Below are 21,742 nucleotides of genomic sequence, written 5' to 3' on the forward strand. Positions count from 1 at the left end.
GGATAGGCTCAACTCTCAAGCCCGTTCCTTTCTTTTTATGAGTCTTCATGACTCAGTTCTTGCACATGTTTACAAGTTAAAGACCGCGGCGGAAGTGTGGAAGAAGCTTGCATCTTTGTATCAGCATAAGAAATTTGCCCACAAGATTTCTTTGGAGAAGAAGTTGCGGATGCTCAGTCTTGATGATTCTTCTTCTCTAAAGGAGCACATCACGAAGATGGAGGACATGCGAGGCGAGCTAGCCTCTCTTGGTCGTGTGATATCGTCCGAGGATATGGCGATGATCCTCTTGACTCAGCTGCCATCACCCCGATATGATGTCTTCTACACCAGCCTCATCACCTCGAGGACCCGTGAGAAACTCCTATGGGAGGAACTTTCCTCGCTTGTCTTGGAGCATGACAAGCGACTCAGAGAGGTGGGAACCAGTGGCTCCACCAAGGCTTTTACTGCAGGTACAGGTGGCAGCAAGAAGAAGAAGCAGTAGAAGGAGAATGCCAAGGACAAGAAGGAGGAGGACAAGAAGGATGCAAAGGAGAAGAAGCCCAAGTGCCCACAATGTGGGAAGGGCACTCATCCCAAGGAGACGTATTGGCAGAAGTACCCCCATTTGAAGCCCAAGGAGAAGGACTCGAAGGCGGCCCCAGCCACGACAGAGTTTGCATTTGTGCATGTCTTTGTTGAGGAGGATACAGCCCTAGCTTCTACCACTCAGGAGAAGCCTTGGTTCGTGGACAGTGGAGCATCTTCTCATATGACCTTTAGACAGGATTGGCTTCAGGATCTTCGTTCCAGAGGGGGCACTGTCACCATTGGTGACAACTCTACGGTTCCTGTTCGAGGCGTGGGGACTCTACCTATGTTTTCTGACAGGCGGTCTTCTTCCGCCCAAGTTTTTTATGTACCTGATTTGGGTTTTAACCTATTGTCTGTGCATGGTCTTACTCAACTAGGTACCCGAGTCATTTTTACACAGAATGCAGTCACAGTGGAGGATGCTTCTACAGGTGATGCTCTTTGGACAAGTCCACAGGAGGGTGGGCTTTACAAGCTCACAGCCTTGGCTGCAAGGGCTTCTCACGAGCTTGGGCTGCTTTGGCATGCTCGTTATGGTCATTTGAACCTTGATTCTATTCGGCGGGCTTCTCGGAGGAAGATGGTGGAGGGACTTCCAGATTTCCCTCCTCTTCACACTTTGTGCCCTAGCTGCTTGAGGGGCAAGCAACATCGGCAACCTCACCCACATGTTTTCGGCAGGGCTACTTCTCCACTTGAGTTGGTTCACACCAACCTTTGCGGACCTATGGGCATGGCCTCCCTTGGGAAGGCCAAGTATTTGATGTTGATTGTGGACGACTTCAATCGTTATGTGTGGCCTTATTTCTTGGAGTACAAAAGCGAGGCGTACTCCCGTTTCTGCGAGTGGAAGGTGTTTGTGGAGACAAACAACTTCCAAAGTTCGTGGCATTCGAGCTGATCACGGTGGCGAGTTTACTTCTCATCTTTTCTCTCAGTTTTGCAGGGATCATGGCATTCGGGTGGAGTATTCCCATCCGAACACACCATCTGAGAATGGTGTGGTGGAGCGTGCGAATCGGACCATGGTGGAGATGGCCCGATCTATGCTGGAGCATAGGAGTCTTCCTCATTTCCTTTGAGGTGAGGCAGTGGCTACAACGGTGCATATTCGCAACCGCTCTCCGACTTCGGCATTATAGGACATAACTCCCTTTGAGGCTTTCTTTGGGAGGAAGCCTTCCGTGTCCCACTTTCGCATCTTTGGATGTGATGCTTTTGTCCATGTGGCCAAGACGAAGAGGAAGATGAAGCTCGACTCTAAGTCGCGACAGCTTATCTTCGTGGGCTATAGCACAACCACGAAGGGATATCGGCTCTACAACCTGACGACATGGAAGATTGAGGTGAGCAAGGATGTGATCTTTGATGAGGCTTTGGCCTCCGACGATCCGCTTGATGGTTCTATTACAGGTGCTTCTTCGACATCAACGGACCCCCCCCCCCCACCTTCTCTCCCTTCTCTTCCTTCCAAGATACCTCTTAGCACCCCTCCTTCTTCATCGACTCCTCCCCCTCCCATTCCTCCTACTTTGGCTTCCCCTCCCCCTTTGGCGGATATGACTCCTTCTTCTTCGAGTTCTTCCACCCCTTCAGTCTCCCCTCAGGAGTCTTCTAGGGATCCACCGCCATCCAATGGGAAGCCTTCTTCAAATGAGGAGGATCTACCTTCACTTGGTGAGGGGAAGTCCCTCTCAGAGACAGGTGCTTTACAGGTTCCGGAGACTACTCGGTCTCCCTCGCAGCAGGAAGAGTCTCTTAGGATTCCTTTGTGGTATCGCCGGCTTATGCAGGATTCAGGTGTTACTCACTTTCCTGCTTCTTCTACAGGTCCACGCAGATCAGCCCGTTTACAGGCCCAGCGGGATAGTTCACTCTGCGTGAACTATGCTCTTATGTCTAAGATTCTTCAGGATTCCGAGCCTTCCACAGTGGAGGAGGCTCTTGCACAGGATATTTGGAGACAGGCTATGCAGGCAGAGCTCGATTCCATCGAGCGGAACCATACTTGGGAGCTTGTACCACGTCCCAAGAAACGGAAGGTGATAGGTGTGAAATGGGTCTTTAAGACCAAGTATCTTGTAGATGTCTCCTTGGACAAGCATAAAGCTCGGCTTGTTGCCAAGGGTTTTGCACAGAGAGCAGGTTTGGACTACTTTGAGACTTTTGCTCCTACAGCTCAGATGTCTACCATTCGAGTTATTTTGGCTCTTGCCGCTCACCACCGTTGGCCTGTTTATCAGATGGACGTCAAGTCAGCCTTTCTAAATGGCGTCCTTGAGGAGGAGATCTATGTTTCACAGCCTCCTGGTTTTCTTGTGCAGGAGAAGGAGGATCATGTCTACAGGCTGTGGAAGGCCCTTTATGGTCTGAAGCAGGCTCCTCGTGCTTGGTACCAATGGATTGACCGCTTCTTTCTACAGAGTGGTTTTCAGCGCTCTGATCATGACCCCAACCTCTACTTTAGGGTTGTGGGTTCTCTCTGTGTTTTGCTTATCTTGTATGTAGATGATCTTATTATTACAAGGAGCGACACTCAGCAGGTGGAGCATACTCGGGCTATTCTACGGCAGGAGTTTGACATGACGGATCTAGGGATCCTTCACTTCTTTCTTGGTCTAGAGATCTATCAAATGGCACAGGGCATCTTTATCTCGCAGCACAGGTACATCTTCGAGCTTCTTTCGGAGTTTGGTATGGCTGAGAGTCGGCCTATTTCATGCCCCATGGATCCTAAGTCCAAGATTTTGGCAGATGGAGTCCCCCTTACGGATGCCACTCGTTACAGGTGCCTTGTTGGCTCTCTTATCTGGCTTATTCACACTCGACCGGATATCTCTTTTGTGGTGGCTTTGTTGTCTTCTTTTATGAAGACTACAAGCATGCAGAAATCTGCAGTCAAAGAATGCTGAAATGAAGAGGGGAGATTTACACGGATTGTTGATGCATCTCCTTGAGCTCTCTCTCCTCTACCACCACCTAAAAAGCAAGTGAGTGGGGTAGGCTGCCAAGTAGGCCCAAATAGGAGAAAATAAATACAATAAAATAATGTAGGCGGGCCGGCAAAACTGGCTGACTTGATCATAAAATTGCCAACTACATCAATAACGAATAAAATAACCAGCGATTGATCCTACAATTGCCCCGTGGCATCATTGCTTGCATGATGGAACTGTCCATACACTATGCCTGCTGAAAATGCCCACTGACTAGCGAGAATAACAAATAATCCTCCAAGAGTACCTTCGAGAGAACTAAATGCACCAATGGTAACCTGAGAAATGCTAATCCAAGGGATGACTAATCTCTAAGACTTGCATGCTTGTTGGTTGCAATCACATCAATTGTCCGGTACTTTACTTCGTTAGCCTGACATAAATTTGATTCCTTGCACTTGCCTTAATCCACATGTCACAAGTCTCCTTATGCCGCAAGCAAAGCTTAAATCGATTGATCAAGCATCAAAGCATAAGAGCATGCACAGGCCATTTAAACATGGACCTTCAAAATACCAGCCATGTATCTAAAGAGATATGGCTCACTCCAATGCTTTTTTGTAGCTAAGATTCTAGATCACCTTTGCTCAATGCTGTCCACACCTCTATGTACCTAACTTATGAAACGGAGCCCAATGGTGGTAGCCCATAAGACCTCATTTGAGGCTTGGCTTCCAATGGCGAGAGGCCATCTCCTTCCCAACTATGCATCTTCCAATGTAATACATACACCCACATTCCTGATGACAAGCAAGGCAAGCTTAAGCCCAGACCTAACCTACTAATCTTTGTGGGATACTCTTCTGAATCAAAGGCCCATAGCATATATTATATAGGGTCTTCGTAGAGATGATGTATTTGATGCAAGGGATATTCTCCACCCTTTGTTGCACACTCCAGCTTAGTGTCATGAAATGGGCAGGTGACAGAAACTCGTGTGCAGGGATGGTCACTGCAGGCCGCAGCTAGGGACCAAGATGTCACACATATGCTCAATGTTGTGAATTTTTCCATTAATGTGTCAAAAAAATGACAACTATTTATGTCAAGGCTGGCCTGCATTCATCTCTATCAGGATCACGGTGATCGTGATCAGCAATCAGCATACTTCATCAAAATCATGCCTTGTAGCAAAGCAATGAAGAGATCTATGGTGGAACACTACAAGTAATACACCTAGGAGTTAACAAAACGTAGTCTTCTTAAGAGGCAATGTTATTGGTTGAAAGGCATGAGGATGGACTATGTAGTCATTTGTAATAAATGTCAAGTCAATAAAGTTGAAAGACTTCAGATGAAGAACTCTCAACTCCTTAAAAATTCCTTGGGAAATTTTGGAAAGTATCCCCATGGATTTCATTGTTGGATTACCTAGGACATAAAAGGGAGCAAACTGTACAAAACCAACCCCTTTGGATGAATCAAAGGGAAGTGAATCTTAACCTTGCAATATTGAACACAGAAATTCAGCCACAAAACAACAAAAAAGTAATGGACCCAAAATGACCAACCAGAACATGAAGGCAGATTGGCCCCAAAGCTTGGTGCCCCTTGAAACATTTCTTTATCATTACTGGAAGGTCAGTACAATTATTCACAGATCTACCGTGATTTTACACTTGAAAGCACTCAGGTGGTCTTCGACATGTTTATTGAAGTTCTAATTTGATGGCTGAGTGCTCAAACGAGAAAAGCCCCAAATTTGATGAATGAAATTTTAAGAATTTTGGATTACTGTTGAAAAAGCCTCAAATTTTGGCTAAGAAATTTAAGAAATTTCAATAGAAACTGAAATGCCCCAGTCTACATGTGAACTGCCTCCTTTAAGAAATAATTAAACCTTTACGATTAAAGGTTGAGGAGAAAATAAAAAATATTAATGTAGCTTGTCGCAGATGTATGGCTGTAACCAGCCTTCCTCCTCGGATAGGGTGATAAATAACCTAATTAAGCACTATTTACAGCAATTAACAAATTCACAAAACTGAAAAATACACTTTACCATATAATCGTGGACATTGGACACCTTGTTGACCCCAAAACTAGTGCCCCTTTCGGTATTTATTTAACTTAATTGAAGAAGAAGTTGATGTACAATGGGATTCTCCCAATCCCTTTCAGTATCCTAACTCCCCTTGCTCTTCAAAATGACCAACAAGTCTTTAATCTGATTTGCCCCTTGATTCGGGCAATTAATTTGGCCTTCACCCACTTTGATGAAGATGGAGAATGCCCCAAATTCAATTATTTGCTGGTTCCTCCACTTGAATAGGCTAAAAATAGCTTCAGTCCTATTGAATCCAAGTCTTGGAGCTTCCAATTTCTCGCACACTTCTTAAGGCTGTTGCTAAACCCTAATTTCTGCTGCTGCAGATTAGGGTTTACAGCAGAGAAATCTGAAATTTTTCAACCTTTGGTGATCTCAATGCTGCAATCTTTGGACCAAGGCTGTAGAAAGTCTGGGAGATGAGAGAGAATGCTGAGGAGAGAGAAATTTCAGACTTTCTTTACAAAGAACTGAAGAAAATCTATCATTTACTGCTGTTGCCCTATCTCAACAGCTTGTAGATGCAAAGAACTGAAGAGAATCAGTCATTTATTGCTGCTACTAAAACCGGTCTATGACACACATAAAGCGGTAGTTCCTTCAATTAACACCCGGTACCTCTGTACATGAGTCAGAGACGAAGAAGTACTCTCCATAGCTGATGTACTTGCAGCAATCTCCCCTCAACTCCTAAAAACTTCACTCTCAGATCTGCCCCTCATGCCTATTACGTTTTTTTTTAATACTCTCTCTCTCTCTTTTGGAAATTTGTGCCACATGGCATACATGTAACAATTTTCCCGTTTAAACCTTTCCGTCTAAATTTCTCCATGATCGATGCAAAATTTAACCTTGGCACAGACCAGAGAATGAATCCTCGTGCAAAAACGAAGATAATGACACGAACAGATTCTGGGGTCCAAAAATAGTAACTCCCTAAATTTTATGGATGCTCAACCCTGCATTCCTCAAGTTGTTCTGAGCAACTTTTATCATTGCAACGACATCAAAAAGTATAACGTAGCTAAATTACGGTGACTTTTATTCCGTGAGTATTCTCACATGTGCATCTTCTATCTTGGCCAAGCTCATTGTCTTGCACCATCTCCAGTGACTAAGCACACAGTCCCAAACCACTGGCATTCTATTCTTCAGTGCCCATTCAATATGGAACCGGTCCTAAGACTCAGACAAACCATTAGTCCAATTTGTCCGAATGACTGTCTCTTTTGGCCATGCAAATATCCCGGCTCAATCCAAGAGAACTCTAGGGGTAAAAAGCAATAGCATCTAAAGAAAAGAAAAATAAAATATTTATATAAGTAAATAAGGAAAGCAACTGCAAAAAGTATCACCACCTGGTGACAGTTGTCTTGTCTCAACAGCCTGTAGATGCTTTCACCTGCTGTTGATTGGTTTTCTCCTGCCCTTAGCTACCTCAGAAGTTTCTCCAATGGTTGCAAATCAGACCAGCAACATCTTCTCCCTCTCTCTTGCAAGTTGAATACACTAAAAATACCTCTGTCTAGCCTCTAAATACATTTTTCAGTATTGCCTCAGAAGGTCATCCAATGGCTGCAAATCAGATCAGCAGTATCTCTTCCCTCTCTCTTGCAGGCTGAATATACTAAAAATGCACCTCTCTAGCCTCTAAAGGTGTTTTTCAATCTTGCATGGGCATTTTTGACAAGTGGCAACCTTCCCAAATGGTTTTTTCAGCATTATCCATAATTAAATATTAATTTTCAGTCTTTAAATACTGAAAATTAATCTAATAATTATTTTGGTGCCCTGAAAAATAATCTGACTAGTCAATAATTAAATTGGCTATGCAACTTCCATTCCCAAGTGTCTGTGCACCATCTTTGACCATCAGATTGGCATTAGGTACCATTAAATACCACTTCTCTAGTGTCACCAACTAGCACTTATGGCTAAACGAATGACCTAGGCAAACAACTAGCACCAAATACCACCAAGTACTTGTGCGGCATAACTTATAGCAACTTTTGCCTTTGACATCTCGTGATTTCTTGGAGTCCCAAGCTCGTAAATTTACTCTAACCCCAGTTACACCTCACATTTGCAACATTTACTTAACCATGTGATTAAAAATTAATCCACATGTTAATTGAGGTTTCAAAAATACATGTCCTCATGACAGCCCTCCACCTTAAAATCCTTGCAATCGCAATCGTCCACGATTGCACTGCGAAATGCATCAAAAGCAAAATAGTAGATTAAAATTTCCACAAGGCATCATAGTTAACACAACATTGCACACTGTTGCTCAACCATTCCATATGCTCCACAAATGCTGAAAATTACTAGCCAATCATAACATACCATAAGACTCACACAAACAATCTTAAAAACATTGTCAGATTATCGTGTGACATGTTTATTTCTCATGAGCTTAACTCATCAAGCAAAACCAAACTGTAGCATAGCATAACCAAGCATAAACCATGGCTAAAACATCAATGGCATTATAAAATATGTTGTTGTTCATGGAACTAGATGTAAACCACTAAAAACTGAGGATAATCTAATCATAAACTGATCACTTGTTGATCTGAGAATTGATCATAAATTGCTGCAAATGTGACTCCAAACTGCTCACCAACTCATTGCAAAAATTGACCAGCAATCAATGCAAAAACTGATGCAAAACTGATCCAAAAAGTGATCATAAACAGTTCTCAATCTAATCAAAAACTGAGCTAAAGCTGATTTGAATTTTTGTCTCAAAATTGAGGCAAAATTCATGCCAAATTGATCATAAGCTGATGCAAAAGTACAGTTCCAGTGCCTGGGTGAAACTCATACTCACTGCATACATCTCACAATAACTCGTACACTAAGTAGTGACCTCATGGCAAACATACTATCACCGCAGTACCTTGGATGCATGCTGAATACATCCGAGATCCACTACATACAAGAGCTATCCATAACTCGAGGAGTGGAAGTGCTACCTCCCCCTTGAGCATCAGGCAATACTCCAAACCCTTGCTTTGCTGAACCTGACAGAGCCCGAACTAAAGTTGGCTCTAACTGAAAGGCATCTAGATAAAGCTGCAACAACTGAGGATAATCTGCCTAGTCATCCTCTTCCATCCATTTGGCATCCATTGGTGAATAATTCTAAAATTTCACCAAGTATCTCTTGGAAACTTTACCTTTGAACTTTCTTTCCTTATGTGCCAAAATCTACTCGGGTACCAAAATCTCATCCAGATCCACAACCTCAGGCTGAATTTCAACAAACATATCCTTTGGCACATCACCATGAAAAGACCTCAACAAACTGACATGAAAGGCATTGTGTATCCGCCAATGTGGAGGTAATTTCAGTCGATATGCTACATCGTTGATCTTCAACAACACCTGGAAGGGCCCATAGTATCTCATACTCAACTTCGAATACAATCTTTCTTTTCTTTTCATATTTTTCAGCCTTACCTTTTCAAAACGTAGCAATACATAATCACCCTCTACAAACTGTAAAGCACGTCTGTGGCGATCAGCTACCCTCCTTGCTTTTCTTGCAATCTGTGAAGTGCATATTTTATATTTGCATAGGCTACATCCAAGTTTTTCACATAACAATCAGCCTCAAAGATCTTATCCTTAGTTTGCAAAATAGATGGTACCTTCTTGCCACCCTCAACCACCTCAAATGGAGCTTTGCCCGTAGAACTATGCATTGTGTTGTTGTAAGCAAACTCAACCAAGGGCAAATATTGCTTCCATTGTGTCTTGTGGTCTGAAACATAGCACCTCAAAAGATCTAACACTATGGAATTTGCTTCCTCAAACTGACTATCTGTCTACGGATCGAAGGATGATAAGAATTTCACTATGGTACCCATATTCTCAAACAACCCCTTCCAAAATAAACTAGTCATTTGGGAGTCTCGATCACTAGTGATCAACTCCGGCATACCATGATACTTAAAGATATACTGCAAAAACAATCATGTCATATGATCAGTCTTTATTTTCTTTCTCACCGGAATGAAATGGGCTTGTTTGCTGAACCTGCAAATGATAGTCCATATCCCATCATTCCCTATAGGTGTCTTAGGAAACTCAAAAATAAAGTCCATTGCAATACTCTATCAAGGCCTATCTGTAATAGGCAAGCGCTACAACAAACCCGGCATCCTTTGCCTATCATGCTTTACTTTCTAGCATACGATACATGTCTTAACAAGTTGTTCTACATCATGCCTCAAAGCTGGCCAATAAAAAAAATGCTCCACTGTCTTGACCATGGCATCAATACCTCTGTGTCCTGCATACGAAGGAGCATGAATTTTAGTGATAACTCTAGGCCTTAACTGCTTTGTGACACAAAATTGTCCATACATCATCGGAAATCCATCTCTTAGCACAAAGTGTTCATGCCTTTGGCCATTGCAAAGCTGATCATAAACATTAGCAAAGTCTGAATCAGCAACATATTGCTCTTTCATGGCATCCAACTCAACATGATAAACCATACTGATGGCTGAAATTTATGGCTTACGTGACAATGCATCAACCACAACATTCTTTAGCATCCAGCTTATTCCAAGCTATCATACATTGACTTACGTGACAATGCGTCAGCCACAACATTCTTTAGCATCCAGCTTATTCCAAGCTGTCATACACTGACTGGTGCAAACAAGGTGCATTTGCTGAATTTACATCAAAATCAACATCGAACGGAGCATTTGCATGACCAACATTCATTCCTTGAGCCCCATAAGCATTCGGGGGTGCAGATACAGTACCAAACATGCTACTTTGTGCCCCAGGCATCAAGCCCAATCGTGCTTCCACCAATATATCCTGGCTGCCCCATCATAGCATGCATGCCCGGCTGTCCAAAACCCATTGGATTGACACTTCCGTGATGGCCTTGCATTTGCATTCCTTGCCCTGTAGGTACCAACTGTTTTATTTCATTAGCATCTTTGGGAGCTTCAAATGAAGGGTTTGGCATTATCTTGGATGCATCTTGTTGTCCCGAAGGTATAAAAGACGTCTTCTTTTTCTTGCCTTTGTTGTCCTTCTTTGAAACATTCAAAATTTCGGATAAATTGAGAATCCTTTGCCAATTCAACAATGAGATTTACTGCTGTCCTCATCCAATTCGTGAACTGGTCATCAAATTTCTCTTCACTTTGCTGGTCATCAGTCTCCTTATGCCCTGAAGGCTGTGCATCTTGGCCAACAGCAACATTTTCAGCTTGCTCTCCATGGTCTAAGCCTTGTTCAAGGTCAAACATTGCATTTCCTTCATTCCCATGTAAACATTCATATTGAGAGGTATCATCATTGCTTGAGTCCATCTCACTGTATGAAGACATATTGCTGTAATTTCTTAGCTGAGAGTAAAAATCAGCACTAGCATAAAGCTTTGGCTTGCAATCAAGTGCCTCAAGCCCACCAAATCAAGGGATTGAGTGGTGTCCCAGCAACGGAACCATGTAACTAGCCTTTCTCCTCGCATAGGGTAGTAAATAACCTGATTAAGCACTATTTACAGCAATTAACAAATTCACAAAACTAAAAAGTACACTTTACCATATACTCGTGGGCATTGGACACCTTGTTGACCCCAAAACTAGTGCCCCTTTCCGTATTTATTTAACTTAATTGAAGAAGAAGTTGATATACAATGGGATTCTCCCAATCCCTTTCGGTATTCCAACTCCCCTTCCTATTCAAAATGACCTGCATGTCTTTAATCTGATTTGCCCCTTGATTCGGGCAATCAATTTGGCCTTCACCCGCTTTGATGGAGATGGAGAATGCCCCAAATTCAATTATTTACTAGTCCCTCCACTTGAATGGGCTAAAAACAGCTTCAACCTTGTTGAATCCAATTCTTAGAGCTTCCAATTTTTGGCACGTTTCTCGAGGCTATTGCTAAACCCTAATTTCTACTGCTGCAGATTAGGGTTTACAACAGAGAAATCTGAAATTTTTCAACCTTTGGTGATCTCAATGCTGCAATCTTTGGACCAAGGCTATAGAAAGTCTAGGAGATGAGAGAGAATACTGAGGAGAGAGAAATTTCAGACTTTCTTTACAAAGAACTGAAGAAAATCTATCATTTACTGCTGCTGCCCTATCTCAACAGCTTGTAGATGCAAAGAACTGAAGAGAATCAGTCATTTACTACTGCTGCCCTATCTCAACTTCCTATAGATGCTGTCACTTTGTTGCTGTTGATTGGTCTTCTCCTGCCCCTAGCTACCTCAAAAGGTCCTCCAATGGCTGCAAATCAAACTAGCAGCATCTCCTCCCTCTCTCTTGCAAGTTGAATACACTAAAAATGCCTCTCTCTAGCCTCTAGACGTTTTTTAGTCTTGCCTCAGAAGGTCCTTCAATGTTTGCAAATCAGACAAGCATCTCTTCCCTCTCTGTTGCAGGCTGAATACACTAAAAATATCTCCCTCCAACCTCTAAAGACGTTTTTCAGACTTGCATGGACATTTTTGACAAGTGGCAACCTTCTCAAATGGTTTTTCCAACGTTATCCATATTTAAATATTAATTTTTCAATCTTTAAATACTGAAAATTAATCTAATAATTATTTTGGTGCCCTGAAATCTCCATAAGATTGGCACATGCACACATCCTCTTAGGAATTCCTAGGCACTTATCCTAGTGGTGTGTGTGATTGTTTTGCTTGTTTTATAAAGATAGTAGGGCTATCAATCCTTATTTTCCCATATTTCAAGGAACAATGACTCGGTGGAATGAAAACTAATTTGAAACCATCACTTAATGCTAAATCTTTTGAACAAATCACACCAAAAGCCCTAAAAAACAAACAAAAAAAAAAAAAAAATCGATTGCTAATTTCATCTGCCTTTGCAAGACTTGGTAGGCCCTTGGGCAGCGAACCCGTATCCTTGGTCTGATGCCCTAGCCTCTCTAGGGTGATCACTTGGGCTCCCTTGGTAAAATAACCATCACCTCTACAGCCTTGATAACTCGTTGGGCAACCGACGCGCACCCTTTGCCCAATACCCTAGTTGCTTTGGGGTGGGACACCTTGAGATAAAAGAATATATATATTAAGGGCTTATTTCTCATGGCTCACTTTTGGGCTTGAGAGGGATTGTTAAGTTAAATATGTATTAGGCCGACTTAAATGGATCCAAAATACTTAATTTTGAAGAAAACCTCTTATTTTAAAAAGAACACGATCCTAGAGAGTTATTGTATTCCACATGCAAAACCCTAATTTGAGTCACCAAAACGTTCTATAAATAGGCATACAACCCACTACTCTCTTAATCTCGTTTTTGCACGTTTCAAGAGTCAAATCTCTACTGTCCACACCTCGTTTGCAAAGAAAATCATGGTCAGAGCTTCCCTTGGCCATCTGCTACCATCTGGTACCTAATTCCAACCTTCACCACTTGTCTACAACCTTCCCAAGTTCCAAGGAGCTATCGCCTACAATTTGCTACTACATTTGATGCTAACGTCAACATCCGGTGCTATCACTATAAGCATAGAATTGTCACCCTAATCTTCTCTCTCCTCTAAATGTTGCATTTTTAGTTTCTAGCTGCAACCTTGGCATTCTCTCACCTGTTTGCTACATTTGCACCTAATAGCTATAGTTCAAATTTTCCCTCCTCAGGTACTTGCATTTTTAGTCTTTCTCTCTCCTACACTACCGTCCGCATCAAATCCAACCTTACTTGGCTGCATTTGCTGGTATTCAACACTCGAAGGCTGCCTTTGCTGTGATTTAGGATCCATTCGAAGTATGACACACTCTACAACTCATAACCTCTGCCTTGATCCTAGAGATACGAGAGTTCGAGGTTCAGTATTCATGCATAGTGTGTTTGTTGCATGAGCACTGTATATTCATTATTCATTCACCTTATTATTCATTGTCTCTAAGTTACCCTAACCCTAACCCTAACCATGTTTTGAGTTTATCAATCTATGCTTTGTCGTACGATTGGTTTTGTGGCTTTTGTGTTTAGAGCATTTTTTCACAACTACCCGTCTACATTAGATCTAGCTTCCAAAGCTGTGTTTGCTAGTGTTCAACACACAGAGGCTTGTTGAGAAATCCTTCGCCCTTCACCCGCAATTTGCGTTTTTGCATTTCTGCGTTTTGCGTTTAGGGTTTGCAGCCCCAAAAAGGGGCGCCATCCTAGACTGACTACGCCTCTTTATAGGCCACTCTCTCATTTATTCCTTACCGCTGATTCATTCAGTCCTTCACCTCTTCTCTCTAGCCTCTCCACTACCCTCACACCCCTTCAAGAGGACATTGCGGTTTATGATTCGTTGTTGTCTTCATCATCTTCCTTGTGCTACGGCACCCTTGCTCCCTTGTATCACATTCACTCCATGATTCAGAACTTTATCATTCCATTCATCAGAGTTTCTTCTCTCTTCTCTTCTCTTCTCCATGTTTGCCGAGTTCACTCCGTGCTCCTCCCCGGAAACCCTACTATCTCGCTAGTATGACATCTTTTGACATGGTATCAACCACCCGACTCAAGGACTGAACTTCGATCTGTGGGCGAATTGACGACTGAAAATCATTGCTCCAAGCCTGACTACCTGCAATTGGCACCTAACAAAACTACTACTCTATCCCCTTTTTTGAATTTCGTGAAGCGTTTAGGGAGATCCTGCGGCTTTCGCTGTTCTGGATCTCCTCAAACAGCAGCAAAGATCCTCCACTCCAATAAAGGCAAGGACCGGTGGCGGGTTCGACATCCACTTCTCTTCTTCTTCCACTGCATCAAAATCTCATTTTTGCAGGTTTCAAGTGTTTTCAGCTTGCTACCCACACCCCTTTCGCAGAGAACATTGCAGTCTCAACTATCCCTTGCTGTCATCTACAGTCTAGCGCTTGTTTCCATCCTTCCACCCGCAGTTTGCAGATGTTTACAGTAGAGCGACTATTGTTGATCACTCTCCATTCAGAAAACAATCTCGTTTTTGCAGATTTCAGGTATTTCAGCTTGCTGCCCACACCCTGGACACGGAGGACATCACGGTCCAAGCTGGCCATTGCTGTCTATAACAGTCTGGTGCCTATTTCCAACCTACCACACTGTTCGGAGCTGATTTCAACATGTTGACTGCTACTGCTGGTTTTTCCTACGTTTTTAGTCTTTCTCTCTCCTCACTTGCGTTTTTAGTCTTTCTCTCCTCCTCATCAGAGAAGACAAGACCGATGGCGGGTTCGGCATCAACATTTGATTTCTCTATCATTTCCATTGCGCATTGGGAGATATTCTTTTTTCTCCCTCCCACCCTCCCTTCTCTAGTTTGCCACACCGTTACCATGGCGTTTCCACTGACAGATTGCACTTCTACTAGGTGCTACTATTGCAGCACGAACGGTCATCCCACCGAAGACTATCGACATCGACCTTTACTCCCCATCCCTCCAAAGTATATGCATCTTCCACGTGCTACGGCACCCTTGCTCCCTTGTATCACATTCACTCCATGATTCAGAACTTTATCATTCCATTCATCAGAGTTTCTTCTCTCTTCTCTTCTCTTCTCTTCTCTTCTCCACATTTGTCGAGTTCACTCTGTGTTCCTCCCCGCAAACCCTACTGTCTCACTAGCACATCATCTTTTGACAAGGCTACCTGGCTACATTTCGAGATCCGTTCAAAGTACGACATACTCTCCAACTCATAACCTCTACCTTGATCCTAGAGATATGAGAGTTCAAGGTTCAGTATTTACTGGAATGTGTGTTTGTTGCATGAGCATTGTATATTCAAAAGTCATTCACTTCATTATCCTTTGTGTTCACTGTTTCTGAGTTACCCTAACCCTAACTGTGTTCTGTGCTTATCAGTTTGTGCTTTGTCATACAATTGGTTTTGTGTTTTCTGCATTTAGAGCATTTCTTCGCCTGGTATTAGGGCCAAGTTCCCTTTGAGATGCCTAGGACTTTGTTTGGAAAGCTCATCCGCAAAAGCAAAAACAACAGAAGGGTTAGATAACTTCAAACACTTCCATACCACTTCAATCTCCACAACCAAACATGTCTAGAAACAATCAATCGTAGGCCCCCCAACTTGCCTCTAATAAATTTGGTATGGTTGGAGAGACTTCAAACTATCGTGGAGTCCACCGACCATACAAGATTTCACCTATAAAGTACAATCTTATCCTTATGCATAGGACTTAGCAATAGATTGAAGGTAAGACTTGAATTTTCTCTTTTAGATTCGATGGATAGAACTTATGACCATGCAAGAAAGACAGAATCTCCACTACAAACTGGCCATCCACAAGTGGAAACTGGCACGGACTATATACCACTTCCATCATTCATCTTTACTCCAATGTCAAGTATGAACACATCTATTCATGCTGATTTCTCTTCTTCTCAAGTGTTGGGAGATCCTCTTGATGAAGGGACTATACATAATAATTTTTGTTTATGAGCAATAAAGAAGACATATTTCTTTCTGGACTCAAAAGAAGGTATTCAATTGAAAGCAAAAGCTGTAAGTATCCCTTCACCTCTTTTAGGCAGAACCTTTTAGGACACATCCTTCCCCCTATCTGAGAAGTATACCCATGATGAAGGCTTGGCCTCTCCCCCACCCACTTTTTGGGTATCCCTTTGGAAGTGCATCCCAAACATATCTTGAGTATGCCCCAATTGATACCACAATTTCCCTCCATAGCCTTCCCTAGTAGCCCGACCCATCATCCTTTTATTCCCTAGCCAACATTTGGACAGGGCTTACATGTCCCGGTGCCTCCATCTCCCCCATCGACAGCTTAACGAAACATTCATGTTCCAGTGCCCTCACATAAATTAGTACCCATTAGACACTCACAGTCTACTTCTGCCTACCCCTCCCCTCTTCCACAAAATCCACCTTATCCACCTCCATATTCTACACCAGTTGCATATTCTCCGAAGGGGTAGCAAGGGAAGGGCAAGCAAACTCAACCTTCCAATCAACATCCAAATCCAAGCCAAGCTAGTGAGTCACACAGAACTTTCCTATCAAAACTCAAACCTGGGTGGCAGAATGTATCAAAGAAAAATCGGTATTGTCAACATTGTTAAAAGGCTAGTCACTTTGATGACAAGTGTCATTTAAAGACTAAGGGCAGTCCGCTCAAGACTCCTGTCTCGAGCCCATCTAGTGCGGGCACTCATGCCCCCCCTCCACAACCGAGACAGCAAGGTAGACCCACTGCTCACATGGCAGTTGGTTCTTTTGCTCCCTCTTCACCTGAGGAGTTGTCAAAAAAGTTTGCCCGTCCTACTATTGTGGACTTCAGTTATCCTTGGGCATGTGTTTCCTCTCTTAAGGACTAACTTAACGAGTCCCCTTCTCGCTCCAAGTAGCCCTCTCCTTCGAGTTCGCAACCAAAAGCACTTGAGCCCACTTTTTCTACAGACCATTCGGCCCAACAAATTATGGAGCCTTTCTCCAATTGAAATCCTTTTCAGTCACCCTTGGACTGGTCAATACTAGATCCACCATACTAGTGAAATTGCACGTGGCAATCTCCAAAGGCAGTTCCCTATGCTTGCATGCTGGCTTTGCTTGTCTTGCTTGCTCTCTAGTCATCTCCCTAGGCACTTATCCTAGTAGTGTGTGGGATTGTTTTGCTTGTTTTATGAAGGTAGTGAAACTATCCACCCTTATTTCCCATACTTTGGGCCACTATGACTCAATGGGACGAACACTGATTTGAAACCCTCATTTACTGCTAAACCTTATGATACACTAAAACAAAGCCCTCTTATAAAAAAAGAAAAAAAAAGAGTCCATTGTTGATTCCATCCACCTTTGCAAGACTTAGTATGCCAACGGATAGCCCACAAGCATCCTTGGTCCAATGCCATGGACTCTCTAGAGTGATCACTTGGTCTCCCTTGGTAAGATAGCCATCGCCTCTGTAGTCTTGGTAGGTCATTGGACAACCGACGTGCACCCTTTGCCCAATGCCCTGGCTGCTTTGGGATGGGATGCCTTGGGGTTAAAGAAACATAAACAAAAGGGCTTATTTCTCATGGGTCAGTTTTGGGCTTGGGCTTGGGAGGAGATGTTGCACTAAAAATGCATTAGCTTGACTTAAATAGCCTTTAAACATGCTTAATTAATGAAGAGACCTTATTTTAAAAAGAAACGCGATCCTAGAGAGTTACTGTGTCCAACATGCAAAACCCTGATTTAGGTACCCCAAACTTTCTATAAATAGACATACAACCCACCACTCTCTCAAAATCTCATTTTTGCAAGTTTTAGGCCCTCTAGCTTTGCTGCCCACACCCCATTCGCAAAGGACCTCTCATTGAAAGCTGCCCTTTCTATCTACATCAGTTTGGCGCCTATTTCCAACCTCCATTGCACAGTTTATATCGATTTTTGTTGCGTTTGCTAATCGCCCACATCTTCTTTAGCTAGCGAACTAATGAACTATTGCATTTGTTATCCACGGCTAGTGTACAAACTACCACACCATCATACGTGTGCTTCGTCTTTCTCTCTCCTCACTCTCGTCTACGATAGATCCAGCTTCCAGGGCTATGTTTACTGGTGTTCGACACATGGGAGCTACGTTGCTACATTTTGGGATCCCTTACAAGTATGACACTCTCTCTCCAACTCATAACCTCTGCCTTGATCCCAAAGATACGAGAGTTGAAGATTTAGTATTCACTATATAGTGCGCTTGCTAGATGAGCATTGTATATTCAGTAGTCATTCACTTCATTATTCTTTGAGTTCATTGTCTCTGATTTACCCTAACCCTAACTAAGTTCTGTGTTTATCAATTTGTACTTTGTCGTACGATTGGTTTTGTCTTTTCTATGTTTAGAGCATTTCTTCACACTAACATTCAACTCTTCACGTTAGTATGGGTGCCAAGTAGTAGCAAGGGAATGAGAAAATAAGGGTTGGCTGATCATAAAGAATCAATGATGGATAATGTTGAGAGATGGAGCACGCTCTCTATAAATAAGCAAACTAGGCCCACAACAAGTAATAAAGTGGCTAGGCCTATAATGTGGACACCCAAGATAGCCTATAGTGCCCAAAAAAGAAATGCACTAATGCGTTCTCCATCTAAAGTGCTGAAAGCACATAGAATGATAGACAAATACAATGTCAAAGTTCCTAATGTCCTCGTCTCACTCAAAATGAGGTTCACTGGCAAGAGATGATGGTACAAGACACACATCTCTAACACCCCCTCTCAAATCTTGGATGCGACCGAAGACCAAAGGAGATATGGATCTAAGGGTGGCAAGAAGAATGTCAATGCCGATGAAGTCTATCAATGAAAAATGCTATCCAAGGAGCAAGACCACCTCTCTAGATGAAAAGCTAATCAAACAAAAGGCCACCGTATGCTAATGGAAATGGAGAGGCCTCAAATAGATCACTCTTGAAAACTCAAGTGGAGGATGGGTGAGCCAAGCCTTTAACCCAACTGTGAGATGATAGTGAGGAACTATTTAAGGTGTCATAACCTACATAGAAACAATAGGGACCAAGTGCCAAGGTGGCAAGGGATAGTGCCTCAATGATGAAGGAAAGAGGTCTCCGCATGGCAGAAAGGCCTGAAATAGACTATAATCCCTAAAAACGCTCCTCAAGATGCTACGAACCCCCCTCTAAAACACAAAGAGCCAAGGAATCCGCAGCCTCATCACCGATCATCCCCTTCTAAAAGGAATGGGATACAAAGGAAATGGTGGGGGATGGGATGAAACCTATGGGAGAGATGATGCACAATCATCAATAAGGTGAGACAAGAAACAATTTGACTAGAATGGCTAAAAGGTACAAGGCTATAATGATCAGCCCTAACATATAGCTCTAGTGTGGGCACCAAACAATAGCAGGGGGATGAGAAAATAAAGAGGATTGCCTAATCACAAAGGTGGGTGCACCCTCCCTTACTACTTTGGACTGATAGGGAGAGGGTGATTTCCTCTAGCTTTCCCTTCCACATTGAGAGACGGTGGCCTTCTTCTTTTGAGAGTGACAAGATTTTGATTCATTTTTACTTTAGAGACATTTATTATTTGTACATTGTATCATTATCTACATGTTAAGCTTAAAATCTCATAACCCTTTGATTAGCTTTTTAAAACAGCCCCAAAATAATACATTACCATAAGTTTCATTAATTGGGGAGTGGTTTTAGAGAGTTTCTATATCCCACATGTCAAACCCTAATTTGGGAGGATCCTTCTATATCTATAAATAGACAAGTTGCCCACCATTCAGCCCCATCTTTGTCTCTTCCACCAGTTGTCTAGCCCCTAGCGACTACTGCTCCATGGTCAACAGTTGTCACCCAGTCTCCCACTGTTGCCAATGATCAACTTCCATCATTGACATCAAGTCATTTTTGTGTTTTCAATACTTTTCTTCATCAGCCTTTGCTCCAACTAGTGGTCGTTGCACTCAGGATCCATCTCCAATGGACGATACACACTAACACCTCCCTCAGCCCACTCCCACGACAGCCACCGGCTGTTGGACAACTTTGCGCTTGAGCATTTTGTGCTGAGATATAGGCACCACTCATTCATTCCACCACCTAAAACCAGCCTTCCTCCTCGGATAGAGTGGTAAATAACCTAATTAAGCACTATTTATAGCAATTAACAAATTCATAAAGCTGAAATGCACACTTTACATATAATCTTGGACATCGGACATCCTCTTGGTCCCAAAATTGGTACCCATTTTGGTATTTATTTACCTTAATTGAAGAAGAAGTTGATGTACAATGGGATTCTCCCAATCCCTTTCGGTATTCCAACTTCCCTTGCTGTCCAAAATGACCAGCAAGTCTTCAATCTGATTTGCCCCTTGATTCAAGCAGTCAATTGGTCTTCATCCGCTTTGATAGAGATGGAAAATGTCCCAAATTCATTGATTTACTGGTCCCCCCACTTGAATTTAACTAAAACAGCTTCAGCCTTATTGAATCCAAATCTTAGAGCTTCCAATTTTTGGCACGCTTCCCGAGGTTGCTACCAAGCCCTAATTTCTGCTGCAAATTAGGGTTTGCAGCAGAAAATCTGAAATTTCTCAGCCTCTTGTGATCTTAATGCTGTAATCTTTGAAATAAGGCTATAGAAAGGCTGTAAGATGAGAGAGAATTCTAAGAAGAGAGAAAATTCAGACTTTCTTCGTAAAGAAATAAAGAAAATTTGTCATTTACTATTGCTGAACTATCTCAATAACTTGTAGATGCAAAGAACTGAAGAAAATCAATCATTTATTGCTACTACCCTGTCTCAACAGCCTGTAGATGTTGTCACCTGCTGTTGATTGGTCTTCTCCTTACCCTAGCTACCTCAAAAGGTCCTCCGATGGCTACAAATCAGACCAGCAACATCTTCTCCCTCTCTCTTCCAAGCTGAATCCACTCAAAATGTCTCTCTTCAACCTCTAAAGACAATTTTCAATCTTTAAATACTGATAATTAATCTAATAATTATTTCAGTGCCCTGAAAAATAATTTGACTGGCCAATACCCAACTTCCATTCCCGAGTGTCTCTGTGTCATCTTTGACCATCAGATTGGCGTTAGGTATCATTAAACGCCACTTCCCTAGTATCACCAACTGACACTTATGACCAAACGAATGACCTAGGCCAATAATTGGCACCAAATACCACCAAGTACCTGTGCGGCATTACTTATAATAACTTTTGCCTTGACATCTCATGATTTCCTGGAGTCCCAGGCTCGTAAATTTACTCTAACCCTAGTTACACCTCACATATGCAACATTTACTTAACCATGTGATTAAAAATTAATCCACATGTTAAGTGTGATTTCAAAAATACATGTTCTCATGACAGCCCTCCGCCTTAAAATCCTTGCAATCATCCACAATTGCACTGCCAAATGCATTAAAAGTAAAATAGTGGATTGGAATTTCCACAAGGCATCATAGTTAACACAACATTGTGCATTGTTGCTCAACACATGCTGAAAATTACCAACCAATCATAATATACCATAAGACTTACACAAAGAATCTTAAAAACATTGCCAGATTATCATGTGACACGTCTATTTCTCATGAGCTCAACTCATCAGGCAAA

At 42.5% G+C, this 21,742-nt stretch overlaps 1 protein-coding gene across 3 annotated transcripts in view; it reads right to left on the minus strand.

The window, feature by feature from the left end:
- LOC148019573 (NEDD8-conjugating enzyme Ubc12-like) overlaps positions 1-21,742 on the minus strand; it is a 69,876-nt gene that overhangs the window by 13,869 nt on the left and 34,265 nt on the right. The gene's annotated exons all lie outside the window — the stretch shown is intronic.

Source organism: Lygodium microphyllum, chromosome 19, assembly GCF_053477565.2.
Source record: "Lygodium microphyllum isolate KBCC chromosome 19, Lygodium_microphyllum_v1.1.10, whole genome shotgun sequence".
Taxonomy (NCBI): domain Eukaryota; kingdom Viridiplantae; phylum Streptophyta; class Polypodiopsida; order Schizaeales; family Lygodiaceae; genus Lygodium; species Lygodium microphyllum.